Here is a 17,752-nt window from a genome sequence, read left to right as displayed (position 1 = left end):
GTTGGAGGTAATCAAGCTTCATGACACGTCTTCGGTATCACTATGAAAAAGTTTCCTCCTCCTCCTCCTCCTCCTTCTCCTCCTCCTCCTCCTCCTCTTCCGTGTCCATCTCTCTTTTCAAACGTTTTATCTCCTACATTTTTTTCCTCTATATTATTTTCTTCTTCCCTATTTCATCTCTTTTTCCCTCCTTCTCTCTTTCCTTTTCCTTCCATTTTTCCCTTCCTTCCATCTCTTCTGTTCTTCTCTTATCCTTTGTTCTCTCCATCTCCCTCTTTATTTACTCCATCCTAACTACTACTACTACTACTACTGTCAATAATGATAATAATAATAATAATAATAATAATAATAATAATAATAATAATAATAATAATATCGTTAATTGGTCAGGTGTTGAAGGTGATTATCCAAGCTCACCTCTGTGTCACCTGGCCCAATTAGTTCTCTCCTCCTCCTCCTCTTCCTCCTCCTCCTCCTCCTTCTCCCCCTTCTCCTACTCCTCCTCCTCCCCCTCATCCTCCTCCTCCTCATTGTCACTTGTCCTCCTCCTCCTCCTCTACTCTCATTTACACCGACTACCTTCCTCCGACTACCCTCCTCCTCCTCCTCCTCCTCCTCCTCCTAGTCCTCCTCAACACAAAGGCTCACACGCTGCCTAGATGAAGATTAGACATGCAGTGTTGCCTTTCTCTCTCTCTCTCTCTCTCTCTCTCTCTCTCTCTCTCTCTCTCTCTCTCTCTCTGCCACCTGTTTCTTTCCCCACAGACATCTTAATTCTTTTTTTCCTTTTTTTCCCTCCATTGTTTTTCTTCCATACTGCCATTAGCTCCTCCTCCTCCTCCTCCTCCTCCTCCTCCTCTTCTCTCTCCTCCTTTTCCTTCTCCTCCTTCAGAAATACAGGTCCCATTATCCTCCTCCTCTTCCTCCTCCTCCTCTTCCTCTCCTCCTCCTCCTCTCTTTTGTTCCTTTCTTCCTCCCATTCTCCTCTGTCCATTCATCATCAACTTCCCATTCTTCCCTCTTCACTCATTTACTCTCCCTCCCTCCCTTCCTTCCTCGCCTCCTACCTCCCCTCCTTCCTTCCTTCTTCCTTCCTCAACCATGTACTCTCTCTCTCTCTCTCTCTCTCTCTCTCTCTCTCTCTCTCTCTCTCTCTCTCTCTCTCTCTCTCTCTCTCTCTCTCCTTCCTCTCCTTCCTCCCTTCCCTCCTCTCCCCTTTCCTCCCTTTTTCCTTTCGTCCCTGTTCACCCCACTCCTCTCCTTTCTTCCCTTCCTTTCTCTCTCTCCTTTCCTCTATTCCTCCCATCCCCCTTTCGTCCCTGATCACCCCAATCCTCTCCCTCCCTCTCTCCCTTTCCCTCCGTTCCTCTCTTCTCTCCCCCTTCTTCAGCTCATTGTGCGAAATGAATCCGTCCTTCCGAGCACCTCGTAAGACTTACCTGGATATTAACGAAGGGAAGGCACTGATCACGCCGACTCTCAGGTGACTACGTTAAAGGGGAACACGGCTTTTACGGGTGTTAGGGTTACGAAGGGTGAAGCGAACGGCGACTGTGGCTGGAAATGAAAGGAAACAGAGAGAAAGAAGAGAGGAAAATATATGTTGTAAAACGGGAAGAGAAAGAGAATGAGAAAGAGGAGAAACTAGGTAACAGAGCAGTGTTTTTTTTTTTTTTTTTACAACAAAGGAGACAGCTCAAGGGCAAAATAAAGAAAACAATAATAAAAAAAAGCCCGCTACTCGCTGCTCCCAAAAAGAATACAAGTAGGAAGGTGGATAAATGTGAAAGAAAAGGAAGAAGAATTAAAGGGATTGAGTTTAATTAATAGTATCCCATTTTATCCTTGTTGGTAAGTTTTCAAAAAGGACTCAGAAAAATAATGGAGGTTTGCGACTGAAAGAAAAAAATAATTAATGAAGAAATAATCAGGAAATCTAAATAGAGGAAAATATGATAGCGAGAAACAGATGAATCGATACAAAATTAAAAGAAAATAGAAAAGAAAGAAAAGAAAAAGAGGTTAGTTTTTGCAGATAAATAGATGTTAAAAAAATAAGTTTGACTTAGGTGGAAAAATAGTTAGAAAAATAGACAATAAAGAGAAAAAAGGAAAAGATTAAGAGGAAAAAGAAAAGTGAAGGCTTACACAAGGACGTATTTTTTCCCTCCTTTTTTCTCTCAGGTTTTGTAGGTAAACATTTGTCAGAAAAATAAGCAAGACGTAGGTTAAAAAATAGTTAGAAAAGTAGATAATAAAGAGAAAAAGGAAAAGATTAAGAGGAAAAAGAAACTAAGAGAAGGCTTACTACAAGGACGTATTCTTTTTCCTCTTTTTCAATCATATATATTTTTTTCATTTCACTCTTATCCACCGAACTTTTCCTCTTCCTCCCCATTTTCTCTCCCTATATATTTTCCTGTTATTTTATTTTAAGACCAAAGATATTTTTTCCTCACCGTATTCCTCCTGATATCACACATTTTTTATTTAATTTTTCCTCTACCGAACTTTTCATCCTTCTCCTTCCTCCTTCTCTCTTTTTCAACTCCATATTTTCCCGTCTGTTTTTATTTTAAGGATTTTAAGGCCGAGGCGAAATCCCCTTCCTTGAAAACCCGAGTCACGCGTCAGAAACCTCCGGGTGGGGCGCGGGGCGGGGATTTATGGCGGGGAGGAGAGGACTGAAATGGGAGAGAGGGGGAGGAAGGGAGAGAAGGGGAGGAAGGAAGGGAGGGATACGAAGAGGGAGAGAAGGGGAGGAAGGGAGGGATACGAAGAGGGAGGGTAGGGAGTAAGGAAGGGAAAGGAAACGAAGATGGAGAGTAGAGGGGAATGAAGAAGGGGAGGAAACAAAATGAAAGAAAATGTTGATGAATGGGAGACGAGAGAGAAAGAACGGGAAGGGAAGAGAAAGACGATGAGGAAGAAGAGGGAAAGGAAGAGAAAAGAACAGAGAGGAAGAGAAAGGAGAGAAAAAAAGAGGAATAAAGTTCGGTAGGAAAAAAAAGGGGGTGAGGGAAGGAGAGAAAGGAAGGAAAGTAAAGGAAACGAAGAGAGAGAGAGAGAGAGAGAGAGAGAGAGAGAGAGTTGAATAATTATGCATGTGTATATGTTCGTGTGTATCCATGCTTTGGTACACACACACACACACACACACACACACACACACACACACACACACACACACACACACACGTTCGTTAGGCAATATTTTCTGCCCTTGTTTCACTTTCACTTTCCTCTCCTTTGTTATTGTAGGTACTCTTTATTTTCCCTCTTTTATTTTTCCCCATCAATTTTTCCCTTCCTCTTTACACCTTCCTTTCTCTGTGTGTGCGTGCCTGTGTGTGTGTGTGTGTGTGTGTGTGTGTGTGTGTGTGTGTGAAGGGCTCAACCGTGGCCTTATGACACTGATCCCTCCCCTCCCCTCCCCTCCCCTTCCTCTCTCCTCTCTCCCTTTCTCTCTTCTCCCCCTCTCTCTCTCTCTCTCTCAATCCTTTTCTCCCTTTATTCTCCAACCAACGTGATCCTTCTCTTTCTCTTCCCCCTTTCCCCCCTTTCCCTCCTCCTCCTCCTCCTCCGTCTCCTATTCCTCTATTGATCCCTTCCTATTCCCATTCCTTTTTTTTTTTAGTTTTATATTTCTCCATTTTTATCTATATTCCACCCTTCTATTTCCTTTTTCCTTTTGTTTATTTTATTATTCCATTCTTTTCTCTTTCTCTTTCATTCTCTCTTCGTAATACCATCTGGATTAACCCTGGACACACACACACACACACACACACACACACACAAACACTTATATACGTACATACATACATACATAAATACATACATAAACATACACACGCCCACAGATTTACTCTCGCATAAACTAGAGATGCTTGTATCCTCTTTAAACACACACACACACACACACACACACACACACACACACACACACACACACACACACACACACACACACACTAGCGAAGTGTGTGTGTGTGTGTGTGTAGAGAGAGAGAGAGAGAGAAGGGGAGGGCATTCACCACCAACACGAATATGACTTTTCTTTTTTTTCTTTTTGTTTTGTTTCTGTTCTGCATGAAAAAGAGACGCGGCTTTGTGGGAGGAAAAACTAATCATACATGTGGTTTCCGATCCTGCAGCCGAGCGTAAGGGAAAGAGAAGGGGATCGAGTGGGAAGCGAAGGGGGTTGAAAGGGAATTAAGGGGAAGAGAAGTGGATTGGAGAGGAAGGGAAGGGGAATAGAGGGGAAAGGAAGGGGATTCAAGAGGAATGAACGGGAAGAGAAGTGGATTGGAGAATAGGGGAAGGGGAATAGAGGGGAAAGGAAGGGGATTGAAGGGGAAGGGAAGAGGATTGGAGAGTAAGTTAAACGGAATAGAGGGGAAAGGAAGGGGATTGAAGAGGAATGAAGGGGAAGGGAAGTGGATTGGAGAGGAAGGGAATGAGAATAGAGGGGAAATAAGGGGATTGAAGAGGCATGAAGGGAAAGGAAGAGGATCGAGAGTAATGATGGGGAGATAAGGGGAATGGGATGATGGGAATGGAAGGGGGGGTAGAGCAAACGTGAAGGAAAATGGAGGAAAAGGAAAGTAAAAAAAAATATTGAAATGGATGAAAGGAAGAAATAAAAGTGAGGAGGAAAGGAAAAGGGAAGAGAAGGGAATGAAATGGAAGGGAATGGGAGAGATAGAAGGAAAGTAATGAAAAAAGATCAGAAGAAAATGGAGGAACATTAAAAGAGATTAGAAGGGAGAAGAAGAGAAAGGGGGAAGAGAAGAGAAGAGGAGAGAAGGGATAAAAAAAGGGAAGAGAAGAGAAGGGAAAGATAAGAGAGATGAAATAGAGAAGAGATAAAAGGAAGTAAAATGGAGAGAAAAAGAGGAGTGATATGAAGAGAGAGAGAGAGAGAGAGAGAGACCCAGAACAAAGGTAAGAAAGAAAAAAGAAAGAAGGAAGGAGGAGAGAAGACGAAAGAAAAGAGAGAAAGAGAAAGAAAAGAAGAGAATGGCGTAGTATAACACAAAACAAAGGCGGGAATAGAATATGGGAGACAAGGGACAAACAAAAGCAAAGAGAGAAATGGAGGGAAAAATGCGAGAGGAACATTGAGAAGCGAAAAAAAAAGAATGAATATACACAGTAAGATTGGAGAGAGAGAGAGAGAGAGAGAGAGAGAGAGAGAGAGAGAGAGAGAGAAGAGAAGAGAACAGAACAGAAAAGAAGGGGAGATATTATAAGGAAAGGAATGGAAGGAAAGGAAAGGGAAACTGGAAGGAATGGAAAGTAAAGGAAAGAGAAAGAGGGAAAGGAAAGGGAAGGGTAAGAGAATGGGTAAGGTAAGGTAAGGAAAGGGAGAGAAGGGAAAGGATAAAAAGAAAAGTTAGTGAAGGAAAGTTAAAGAGATGAACAGAGAGAAAGGGAAGGTAAGGTAAGGTAAGATACGAAAATGGAGGGAAGGAAATGGAAGGGAAAGAATGAAAGGGATGGAAAAGAAGGGAGAGGGTGAAAAGGAATGGAGGAGTTAGAAAAAGTTGTGATGGTGGATACGAAAGTGGAGGGAAGGAATGGAAGGGTTGGAAAAGAAGGGAGGGAATGAAAAGGAATGGAGGAGTTAGAATCAATTGTGGTGGCGGTGATAGTGGTGGTGATGGTGGTGATGGTGGTGGTGGTGGTGATTGTGGTGGTGATGGTGGTGGTATCTCAGGCTTGAAACTGGTGCTTGAAGAATATATGTGGCAAATAAATCAAAGTGAGAGATGGTGATGGTGATGATGGTGGTGATGGTGGTGATGGGTTTTGTTGGTTTACGGAATGACGCTTTCTCTCTCTTTTTCTCTCTTAATATTGCTCTCCCTGTTTTCCTTTCTTTCATAGAGTTATTTACCTTTTTTTTCTTTTTCTTAACTCCCTTAACTTTCTTTCTCCAATCCTCCTCCTCTCCCTCTCTAGCTCTCTCGCACCCTTTCTTTCCCCTTCTCTCCCTCTTATCCATCCTCTCTTCTCCTCTCATCTACTCTTCCTCCTCTCTTCTAATTCCTTTTATCCAGTCTTACTTTCTCTCTCCTCTACTCTATCTCTCTCCATCTCTCTCTTAATATTGTTCTCCCTGTTTTCCTTTCTTTCATAGAGTTATTTACCTTTTTTTCTTTTTCTTTCTTTCACTACAAGCTGTTCATCCTCCCTTAACTTTCTTTCTCCAACCCTCCTTCTCTCCCTCTCTACCTCTCTCGCACCCTTTCTTTCCCTTTCTCTCCCTCTTATCCATCCTCTTCTCCTCTCATCTACTCTTCCTCCTCTCTTCTAATTCCTTTTATCCAGTCTTACTTCCTCTCTCCTCTACTATGCTCTATCTCCCTCCTTCCTTCCCTCCTTTCCTCCTAACCTACCTCTCTTCCTTCCTCTCTTTTACTCTTCTTCCCTTTCTCCTTCCTTCCCTTCCCTACCTCCCTACCTATCTACCTAACTACTTCTCTTTTACTCACTTTTTTTTCCTTTCTCCCTCCCTCCTTCCCTTCCCCCACTCCCTCCCTTACCTACCTACCTACCTACCTTACCTGTCCATTACCTGAAAACCCTTAACCTTGCCTAATTAATGTCTCCTTTCGCCACGTGCTTTTCTCCTACCCTAATTCTTTTTCTTCAGTGTGTTGTGGTATAGAATCTTTTTTTTTATGTAATTATTTGTTTTTTAATTGGCTCATTTTTTAGCTCTTTTTTTCGTGTTTCTTTGTTCTTTCTCTTTCATTTTGTTCTTTATTATTTTCCTTCCCTTTTTTTTCTTCCTAATTTTCATTCCTTATTTTCCTTTTCTGATTGCTGTCTTCATTTTCTTTCTTTTTCTCTTTCTTCTGTTTCATTTCTTGTTCCTTCCTTTCTTTCTCTCACTTTCTGCCTCTTCCATATTTTCATTTGTCTCCTCATTTTCTTTCTTTTCCTCTATCCTCTTCGTTTTCTTATCCACCTCTGTCTCAGTTTTTCTTTTAGTTTCCCATTTCTCCTCTCCTTCATTCCTTCATTTCGTTTCCTCCTTCCTCCTCCTTCTTACCTCTCTTTCCATTCTGCCCATTCTCTCCTCTTTAAGCCCTTCTTTCTTTCTTCCTTCCTTCCACTCCTCCTTTCTTCTCTCTCTTCTCTCTTCCCTTTCTGCTTAGTTTAACTCATCACTTTATTTTCTCTTTTCCTCTGTCTCCCCTTTCTCCCCTTTCTCTTCTCTCCTCCCATTTTCTCCTTTCCTACTTCCCTTTTTCACTTCCTGTCCTCACCTCTTCTCTTTCCTCCTCTTCTCTCTCCTTTCCTCCTCTTTCTTCCCTCCCTCAGCTGAAAATGAAGTGGGCCATGAATCAAGAGACGGAAGGAAAGACTTATTGGTGAAGAGAGATTAGAGGAGGAGGAGGAGGAGGAGGAGGAAGAGGAAGAGGAGGAGGAGGAGGAGGAGGAGGAGGAGGAGGACGAGAAATGAACGATAAGCTAAAGTGCATCAAGTTGAGTGATTGGGAATTGATTAGAGAGAGAGAGAGAGAGAGAGAGAGAGAGAGAGAGAGAGAGAGAGAGAGAGAGAGAGAGAGAGAGAGAGAGAGAGAGAGAGAGAAATTGTCCCTCTTCCCTATATTAAAATCTCCGGTAAAGTTTCATACCATTTCATTACTGCCAATACGAGAGAGAGAGAGAGAGAGAGAGAGAGAGAGAGAGAGAGAGAGAGAGAGAGAGAGAGAGAGAGATAAAGAAGTAGAGAGACGTTTATATAGGCGGCAAACAGACAGACAGACAGACAGACTAAAAGGCAGAGGGGAAGGATTTGAATTTAATATTAAAACTCCGCCTGACTTTAATTTGACTAAAAGGCTGAGACTGAGGAAGAGAAAATCAAAGAATATTAAATTGGGATTACCATTATTATTATTATTATTATTATTATTATTATTATATTAACCCAACCTAACCTAACCTAATATAATTACCACTACTACTACTACTACTACTACTACTGCATTTTAAACTTCAAATAAAATAAAAAGAAAATGAAGAAAGATTAAGTAGAGAAAAAGCGAAAGATGAGAAGAAGAAAAAAACGTGAATAAAAGCTTTTCTAATTTCAAAAGAACTGAATTATTTTTTCCTCTGTCATTTTTCTTTTTTCTTCTTTCTTTTCTTTCTTAATGTTTTCACGAGATGCTTTTTAATCCGGGAGATGAGGAGGTTAGGAGGGGAAATGGAGGTGTGAGAAGAGAAGGAGGAGGAGGAGGAGGAGGAGGAGGAGGAGGAGGAGGAGGGGGGGAGGAGGGGAAGGCTTGATTCAACTTTTTATCTTCTTCTGCAATCTTCTCATATTTTACTTTAGCCTTTTAAAAATGTAATGAGTTTTGTCTTCTTCATCTTCTTCCTCCTCTTCCTCCTCCTCCTTCTCCTCCTCCTCTCATCGTTCATATCTGCATCTTATTTCTCCTTTTTTTTTCTATTAATCTAATTTGCATTTTTCTTTTTCCTTTTGTTCCCACTTATTCTTTTCCTCTTTTTTATTCATATTATTTATCTTCTTCTTTTTCTTCTTCTTCTTCTTCTTCTTCTTATTATTATTATTATTATTATTATTATTTCTATCATTATTTTCCTGTTTCTTCTTCTTTTTCTTCTGTGTTCTTTTCCACCTCTTTCTTCTCCTCCTTCTCCTCCTCCTCCTCCTCTTCCTCCTCCTCCTCATCGTCCCAATTTCTTTACTTTTTACCAACTTCTGTATTTTTTTCATTCTCTTCCCTTCTTTCCCTCCTGTTCTAATGCACTTTGTTGAAATCTTCTCTCTCTCTCTCTCTCTCTCTCTCTCTCTCTCTCTCTCTCTCTCTCTCTCTCTCTCTCTCTCTCTCTCGTCATTTTCTTTCCTCTAATTAAAATTAAATGAAGTTGTAATCCTGTTGGTGTATTTTCAACGATGGAAGGAGCGCTGGGGCGTTTGCATAGATAATTTTCTTTTCTTTTTCTTTTTTCTTTCTTTTTCCCCTTAATTTTCTTTTTTCTTCTCTCTGGTTTATAAATTCATGTCTTATTGTTTTGGCTTTTGTCTTTTTTTCTTTTTTTCATTTTCATTCGTCTGCTCTTTATTTGTTTCCTTCCTTTAACTTCCTTACCTTTTCTTCTTTCATTTTCTCTTTTCCTCCGCGTTTCCATCTTCACAAGCTTCCATCGTGCAATCCCCTCTCTATATTCTTTTTTCCTCTCCCTTATTATTTTATTTTATCACTTTCTCCTCTCTCCCTACTCCTGTTTCCCTTCTTTTCTCTTTCCTCCTGCTTTTGGTATTTTTTCCTCTCCTTTATCTTAATTTTTGCTTCTCCTCTCTGCTTACTCTTCCTCTTTTTTCCTTCCCTTTTCCTGTATACTTTTCGAAGATTTCAAGTATTTTTTTTTTCACTTACTGCACCTTTTCATTATTCAAGCCTGCTCCTCTTCATCATCTTCTTCCGCTCCTCCTCCTCCTCCTCCTCGCCTGAGGGAGGAGGTGATGGACTCCGTGTCAAATTCAACCTCTTCCCTTCCAGGTGAGCTGCTGCCGCTTACCTGAGCAAGGCGTACCTGCATCATATTTACCTGTCTCCTCCTCCTCCTCTTCCTCCACCTCCTTACTCCTCCTCGTGCTCTTTATCCGTCTTCTTCTTTCTCCTCCTCCTCTTCTTTCTCTTCTTCATTCTTCCATCTCTGTTTCTTTATTTTAGTCTCCCATATTTCTCATTTCTCATTTCTCCCTTTCTCCTCCGCTTTTCTCTATCGTCTCCTCTTTCTCCTTTTCCAACTAACCTTAGGGAGTGAGGTAACAGGGGTAAGGGAAGTGAAGGGGTGTATGGGTAAGAAGATGGGGAGGAAGGTGATGGGGAAACGTAAGGAATGAAGGGAAGGGTGAGAGGTGAAGGGGGGAAGTGTCAGAAGGGGATGTTTTAAGCCTTTTCTAGACCATTTAACCCATTTCCTGGCCATTAACCCGAATATACGAACACACACACACACACACACACACACACACACACACACACACACACACACTCAGCATACATTGACCTAGCCTTATTGAAACTTACACCTGAGATAATAGGTATTTGCTCACCTGTAGATTACGTAATTAGCACTCAGGTGAACTTTATACCTGTCCTCACCTGACTTTTCATTCCTACTCGGTACAAAGGTAAATACAGGTAAAGTTGAACAGGTGAAAGGGAGAGTAAAATTGGGATCACCTGTAATAATGTAGGTAAGGAGAGAGGAAGCGGGGGAGAAAGGGAAGGAAGGAGAGAATGAATGAATGAATGAATGAAGGAAGGAAGGAAGGAAAGGAATAAGAGAGGGAAATTATGAAAGATGAAAGATAAAAAAAGATTGATAGCGAAGAAAAGAGGAAGAGGAAGAAGATAAGGAGGAGAAGAAAGGAAGGAAGGAAGGAAGGAAGGAGGGAAAAGGAAGAAGAGAAGAAAATTAAGAGATATAAAAAAGAAAGGTAAGAAAGAATGAACCAATACCCTCCACCTCCTCCACCTCCTCCACCTCCTCCTCTATCTTGGTCTTGCAGGAGGAATGGAGGAGGCGGCTTTGATTGTGCTATTTATTTTGATAGTCTGGAGAGGAGGAGGAGGAGGAGGAGGAGGAGGAGGGTAGTTTCGGTCGTCGTTGGGAGAGGAAGAAGTCTAGGAGGAAGGTAGAAAATAAGATAAAGAATGGAGAGGAGGAAGAAGAGGAGGAGGAGGAGGAGGAGGAGGAAGAGGAAGAGGAAGAGGAGAAAGAGAGAAGAGAGGAATAGAATATCAAACAGTAGGAAGATGGAAGAAGCCAAGGAAGAGGAAAAGAAAGAAAAGAAAGGAGGAAAAGAAAGAATGGAGAGAGAGAGAGAGAGAAAGGGTTATACGAAAGAAAGAAAAAGAAGAAAATAAAGAAAGAAAAGAAAGAAAATGGAAAATCGCTTTGTGTGTGTGTGTGTGTGTGAGGAAAAGAGGGATGAGTGAGGAGGAGAAAAGAGAGAATGGAGAACTGCAATAAAGTGGAGGAATAAGAGAAATATGATTAGAGATGGAAGGAGTCGAAGAGGGAGGAAAGGAGAGGGTGAAGAAGAAGAAGGAAAAGGAAAGGAAATGAAATGAAAGGAAAGGAAAGGAAGGGAAGGGAAAGAAAGGAAGGAAAGGATGAAAGGGAGGAAGGAAGAAAACAAGGAAAGAATGGAAGGGAAAAGAAAGGAAAGAAAGGAAGGAAGGGAGTAAGGAAGAAAGCAATAAAAGGAAGGAAGGGAGAATAAGATAATGTAAAAGATAATCGGGGAAGGAAGGAAAGAAAGGAAGGAAAGACAGAAGGAAGGAAGTAAGGAAAAAAGAATGAAAGAAGGGAGAATGGAAATTTGTCCTGTTTTAGCCCTTTTTTCCTATTTCCTTTTCATTCTTTCTTTTCTTTTTATTTTCTTTCTTTCCTTCTGTCTTTATTTTCCTCTTTATTGCCTGATATTTACAGTCCGTTGTCAACCTTCCTTTTCTTTTCTTTTCCTTTTTTTTCTTCTCTCATTCTCTTCTTCATCTCCTCATTTATCATTCTCATTCTTTATCGCCTTTTTTCCTTCCTTTATTACTCTATTCTGCGAGAGAGAGAGAGAGAGAGAGAGAGAGAGAGAGAGAGAGAGAGAGAGAGAGAGAGAGAGAGAGAGAGAGAGAGAGAGAGAGAGAGTATTAAAGATTCATATTTAATCTTCTCGACTTCTCAGTTTAAAGAAAAAGTACATCATGTTTTTTTTTCTCTTTCCTTCTCTCTCTTTATTTATCCATCTATCTTCCTCTTCCTCTCTTTATCTCTTTCTCTACTTTTTTCCATCTCTTCTATCTCCTCTTTCTCCCTCTCCCTCAATCCCTAACTTTATTCTAATATATTTTCTACTTCCTTTTTCCTCTTCTTCTTCTTCTTCTTCTTCATACACACACACACACACACACAATAATACACATAATATAATTCCCCTTCCTCCTCCCTCTCCTCTCTCCTCTCTTTTCCTTTCTTTCTTCCCTCCCTTTTCCTCCTACCCTCCCATCTCTCCTTTCCGTCCTTCATCCCTTCCTCCGTGTCTTTCCTTCCCTCCTTCCCTCCTTCTTCCCTCTCTTTATTCCTTTCTTTCTTCCCTCCCTTTTCCTCCTACCCTCCCATCTCTCCTTTCCGTCCTTCACCCCTTCCTCCGTGTCTTTCCTTCCCTCCTTCTCGTCCCCTCATTCCTTCCCTCTCTCCTTCCTTCACTCTCCCGTACTCTCTGTCTTGTTAACCCTCTCTCTCCCTCCCTCTCCCTCCCCACTCTCCTTTCCGTCCTTCGCCCCTCTCTCCGTATCTTTCCTTCCCTCCTTCTCCTCCCCTCATTCCTTCCCTCTCTCCTTCCTTCACTCTCCCGTACTCTCTGTCTTGTTAACCCTCTCTCTCCCTCCCTCTCCCTCCCCACTCTCCTTTCCGTCCTTCGCCCCTCTCTCCGTATCTTTCCTTCCCTCCTTCTCCTCCCCTCATTCCTTCCCTCTCTCCTTCCTTCACTCTCCCGTACTCTCTGTCTTGTTAACCCTCTCTCTCTCTCTCCCTCCCTCTCTCCCTCATTCTTTCCCTTGTTGACAGAGATTCATCGAAATTACTTTTTTTTTTTCCTCGCGAACTGAACGAAACCGCGGCCACGTTATTATTTTCCCTTTTTTGTCCTTTTTACCGTGAATCCCTAATTGAAAAACGCCATGTTGAGGGGAGGAGAAGAAAGGGAGTTTAATCATGTGTGTGTGTGTGTGTGTGTGTGTGTGTGTGTGTGTGTGTGTGTGTGTGTGTAATTTTATTGTGTTTGGGGAAGTGGAAAGGAGGAGGAGGAGGAGGAGGAGGAGGAGGAGGAGGAGGAGGAGGAGGAGGAAAGGAAGACATATGCAAAGGAAAAGAAGGAAGAGAAGAGAGAGAGAGAGAGAGAGAGAGAGAGAGAGAGAGAGAGAGAGAGAGAGAGAGAGAGAGAGAGAGAGAGAGAGAGAGAGAGAGAGAGAGAGAGAGAGAGAGAGAGAGAGAGAGAGAGAGAGAGAGAGAGAGGAGGAGGAAGAGGAAGAGGAGGAAGAGGAGGAGGAGGAGGAGGAGGAGGAGGAGGAGGAGGAGGAGGAGGAGGAGGAGGAGGAGGAGGAGGAGGAGGAGGAGGAGGAGGAGGAGGAGGAGGAGGAATATGAGGAAGAGGAAGAAGGCAAATAGAAGTGAGGAAGTGCATGCCCGAAGCGATTATAAGCAAAATAAAATTACCAGATTTCCTGATGGGATGGAGACGAAGGGAGGGAAGGAAGAGGAGGAGAGAGAAGGAGGAAAAAGGAGAGAAGAAAGAGAGGAGAGGAAAATGGAAAGATGGAGAAGAGAGGGTATAGGAAAACGAATGGAGAGAAAGAGGAAGAGAAGAAAGAGATAAGGGGAAAAGAGTGGGAGATGAGAAAGTGAGGAGAGAGAGAGAAAAGAAGAAGAATGAAGACAGAGAAGGGAATGAGGAGGAGGAAGGCGAAGAGAAGAAAGTAAAGGCAAGGAGGAAGAGGAAAAGAAGAAAGAGAAGAGAGGAAGGAAGGAAGAGGGAGAGAAAAGAGGTAAGAGGAAGGGAATGAAAAAGGAAGGGGAAGAAATGACGATAAAGAAGTAGAAGAGGGAAAGAAAAAGAAAATGGAAGAGGAAAAAAGTGAAAGGAAAGGAGGAAAAAAAGAGAAAGGGAGGAAAGGGGAGAGAAAGACAGATAGAAGAGGAATTTATGGGCGAGGGAAATATGGAAAGAGAGAGGAGGGGAGGAGGAGGAGGGGAGGGAAGGGGAGGGAGAAATGGATGGGAAATAAGGTGAAAGGGGAGAAGGTAAGTCCGTGGGGAGATGGGGAGGGAAAAGTGGGTCGTGGGGGAGGAAATTTATGGGGAGGAAAAAGACAAGGAAATGGGGAGGTAAAATTCAGCTCTTTCCTCCCCCTTTCTCTCCCTCTCTCTTCCTCTCTCCCTCTCAAATTTTGATTAGGAAAGAGAGAAGGAAGGAAGGAGAGAGAGAGAGAGAGAGAGAGAGAGAGAGAGAGAGAGAGAGAGAGAGAGAGAGAGAGAGAGAGAGAGAGAGAGAGAGAGAGAGAAATGGCTTGGTTATCGAAAGTAATGAGTTTTCTTTTTTTTTTTGGTGTGAAAGAAAAAGTAAGAAAAAAAAATATATTGCGATCAGAATGAGATGATAAGGAAAATATGAAAGAAAGGGGGAATAGGAGATAATGGGGAAGAAAAAGGGAATAAATGGTGATAATTGATAATGATAGGGTAAGAGGAGGAGGAGGAAGAGGAGGAGGAGGAGGAGGAGGAGGAGGAGGAAAAGGTGGAGGAGGGGAAAATCTGCACGTAAAAATGAGGAAAAGAGGAAGATTAGATAGAGAGAGAAGATAATAAATAATGGAGGAGGAGGAGGAGGAGGAGGAGGAGGAGGAGGAGGAGGAGGAGGAGGAGGAGGAGGAGGAGGAGAGCTTAGTATGGCTATGAAGAGAAGATTTGAAAACCATTATTTATTTGTATATATATGGACGAAGGAGGAAGAAAGAGAGAAGAAGGAAGAGAGGAAGAAGGAGGAAGAGGAGGAGGAGGAGGAGGATAAATGTGCGAAGGGAAGGAAGAGGAAAACTGGAAATAAAGAAGAACAGGAGTAAGAGAAAAAGGAGACAGAGAAGAAGTAGAAAAGAAGAAGGAAGGAGAGAAGAAAGAGGAGGAGGAGGAGGAGGAGGAGGAGGAAAAGGATGTCAAATATGCAAAGAAGAGGATGAGGAAAACGGAAATAGGGAAGAAAAGGAGAAGGAGAAGAAGGAATAAAGGAAGAAGATAGATATAGGAATAGAGAAGAAGGTGAAGAAAGGAGAATAAGCGAATGAGGAGAAATGGAAGGTTGATAAAATAGAAGGAAGGAATAGAAGGAGAAGGATTGTGAAAGGAAAAGGAGGAAGAGGTAAGAGGGAGGAGGAGGGGGAGGAGGAAGAGGAGGCTGAATGTTTGATGGGCAAGAGGGAAAGAGAAGGAAGGAAGGGAGGAAGGAAGGAAGGAAGGGAGGAAGGAAGCCGCCTAATTGAGCAGGGTGAAGAAATTAAGTTAGAGAGAGAGAGAGAGAGAGAGAGAGAGAGAGAGAGAGAGAGAGAGAGAGAGAGAGAGAGAGAGAGAGAGAGAGAGAGAGAGAGAGATTTACCCCCACAGACTACAAACATCGACATTAAAACACAAATAAAGCTAACAAAACAAACAAAAAAATATAAACACAATTTAATATATAGAAAAAAAAATCATATATATTTTTTGTATTAATTTATTGTATTCACGTATTTTTTGTATTATATTTTCTTTCATTTTTTTTTGTATATTTTCAACTTTTCTTTATATTTCCAAGTTCCCTCAAGGTTATTTTACTCTCCGTCATTTCCTTTTTTTTATTATTATGTTATTTTAGTGTAATTACTCACTTGTATTTATCTTTGCTTAGCTCCCTCGAGGCTAACCGATCCAGGCATTATTATTTTCACATCAGGAGCAAAATTTCGACTCTGCATGTGACAGAACCCTTTGGCGGTGTGAGAAAAGTGGCGGTGTTTCTTGAAGGGCCTGAGGAGGAGGAGGAGGAGGAGGAGGAGGAGGAGGAGGAGGAGGAACTATGAGTGGTGGGAAGGATGAGAGGAAGAGAGGAAGAGGAGCAGGAGTTGGATGGGAGAAAAAGGAAGGAAGGAAAGAAAAAAAAGAGGAAGAGGAAGAGGAGAAAAAAAGTATGGAGGGAAAAATGAGAGGAAGAGAGGAAGAGGAGGAGAAGCTGGATGGGAGATAAAGGGAAGGAAGGAAGGAAGGAAAAGAGGAAGAGGAGGAGGAGTAGGAAGAAAAAAGAGTGGAGGGAAGAATGAGAGGAAGAGGAAGAGAAGCTGGATGAGAGATAAAGGGAAGGAAGGAAGGGAGAGGAGGAGGAGGAGGAGGAGGAGGAATGAGAGATTCGAACACCTGCCGGCCATTCCTAAACTTGTCTCACCTTTCCCTCTCTAACTGATTGGCTGTTGGGGAGAGAAGGGGAGAGGGGAGGAGGGGAGAGGGGAAGAGAGGGAAAGAGAGGGAAGTAGGGCGTAGGAGGAAGGGAAGAAGGGGAAATGAGGGAGGTGAGAGGAGGAGGGAGGGGAGAAGAAGGGAAGAGATGGCAGGAGAGGGAAGGAGGGCGAAGGAAGAAATGAGGGAGGGAAGGGGATTGAAGGGAGGGGAAGAAGGGGAAGAGAGGGGAGGAGGTAGGGGAGAGGCACGCGTGATGTCCCCTTCCCTTATCTCCCCTTTGAACTAATAGTCTTCTAGGTAACGAAAATGAAGGGGAGAAAAAGGGAAGGGGTAAGAAGAGGAAAGAGAAACGGAGAAGAGGGAAAGGAGAGGAAAGAGAAACAGAAGAGGGAAAGAAAGGGAGAGAAGAAGAATAAGAGGAGAAGGAAAGGAAAGGGAGGAGAGAAGAGGAGAACGAGAAGAGATAAAGAAGAGAAAGAGATAAAGAGGAAAAGGTAAATAGGGAAAGAGGAGACTGGAGAAGAGAGGGAAAGAGTAAGGTAAGGAAGGAAGGAGATGGAGAAGAAGGAAGGGAAGGAAGGAGAAGAGAAGGAAAGAGGAAGAGAGGAAAGAAGAGAGAAAGAAGCTCATGACGTCAACTTCCCTCCCCTTCCTTCCCTCCCCTCCCCTCCCCTCCCCTTCCTTCCCTCCCCTTCCTTCCCTCCCCTTCCATCCCTCCCCTTCCCTCCACTCACTACCGCTCACAACCAGTCGCTTTCTAGGTCATGAAGGAGAGAGAGAGAGAGAGAGAGAGAGAGAGAGAGAGAGAGAGAGAGAGAGAGAGAGAGAGAGAGAGAGAGAGAGAGAGAGACAGGAGGGGGGAGCGTCGCCCCTGACCGTATCGGAGTCTAATTTGGGGACATAATTGAGAGATTCTTAGCGGGAAATGGAGTTCGTGTGGTGCGTTTCGTCTTAGTCTTGGAGAGAGAGAGAGAGAGAGAGAGAGAGAGAGAGAGAGAGAGAGAGAGAGAGAGAGAGAGAGAGAGAGAGAGAGACAGACGAAAGGAGAAAAAAAAGACAGAAAGGAACAAGAAGGGAAAAGAAGGAGGGAAGAGGAGGGAATAAAGAGAGAGGGAAAAGAGAGGAAGAGGGATGGAAAAAGAGAAGGGAATAAAGTGTAATAAAGAAACATAAGGAGACAAAGAAAGAAGGAATAGACATAGGAGAAAAGAGTGCTTGCATAATAAAGAAGGATGTTCGTAAATAAAATAAAAAATAGAAAAGTAAAATAAAAGTAAAATAATAAATAGTAAATAACAGTAAAATAATAAATAGCAAAATTAAAGTAAAATAGTAAAATAATGGTAATAGTAGAATAAGTAGAATAATAGTAAAATAGTAAAAAAAATGGTAAAAATAGTAAAATAATCGAAAAAAATGTAAAAAAATGAAAAGAAAAATAAATGTCGTTGCTGGCCGTCGTGTGTTTCATTAGCAGCGACACGAAGCACTAAATGACCTGCCCGCCTGCCTTAATGGGCCCTAATTAGCACCTTTATGCATCTCTGTAACACCTGAGTGGGTTTATTTGCGCTATTTATTTATTCATTTACTTGTAGTTTTTTGTTTTACCTTCATTTTCATTTATTATTATTATTATTATTATTATTATTATTATTATTATTATTATTATTATTATTATTATTATTATTATTATTTTCTTTCTTTTTCCCTT

The 17,752-nt window shown here is 42.2% G+C and overlaps 1 protein-coding gene across 1 annotated transcript in view; it reads left to right on the top strand.

The window, feature by feature from the left end:
* LOC127008412 (uncharacterized) overlaps nt 1–17,752 on the top strand; it is an 83,903-nt gene that overhangs the window by 33,334 nt on the left and 32,817 nt on the right. The window lies entirely within an intron of this gene.

Source organism: Eriocheir sinensis, chromosome 37, assembly GCF_024679095.1.
Source record: "Eriocheir sinensis breed Jianghai 21 chromosome 37, ASM2467909v1, whole genome shotgun sequence".
Taxonomy (NCBI): domain Eukaryota; kingdom Metazoa; phylum Arthropoda; class Malacostraca; order Decapoda; family Varunidae; genus Eriocheir; species Eriocheir sinensis.
This window is presented reverse-complemented; position numbering and strand designations above follow the sequence as displayed.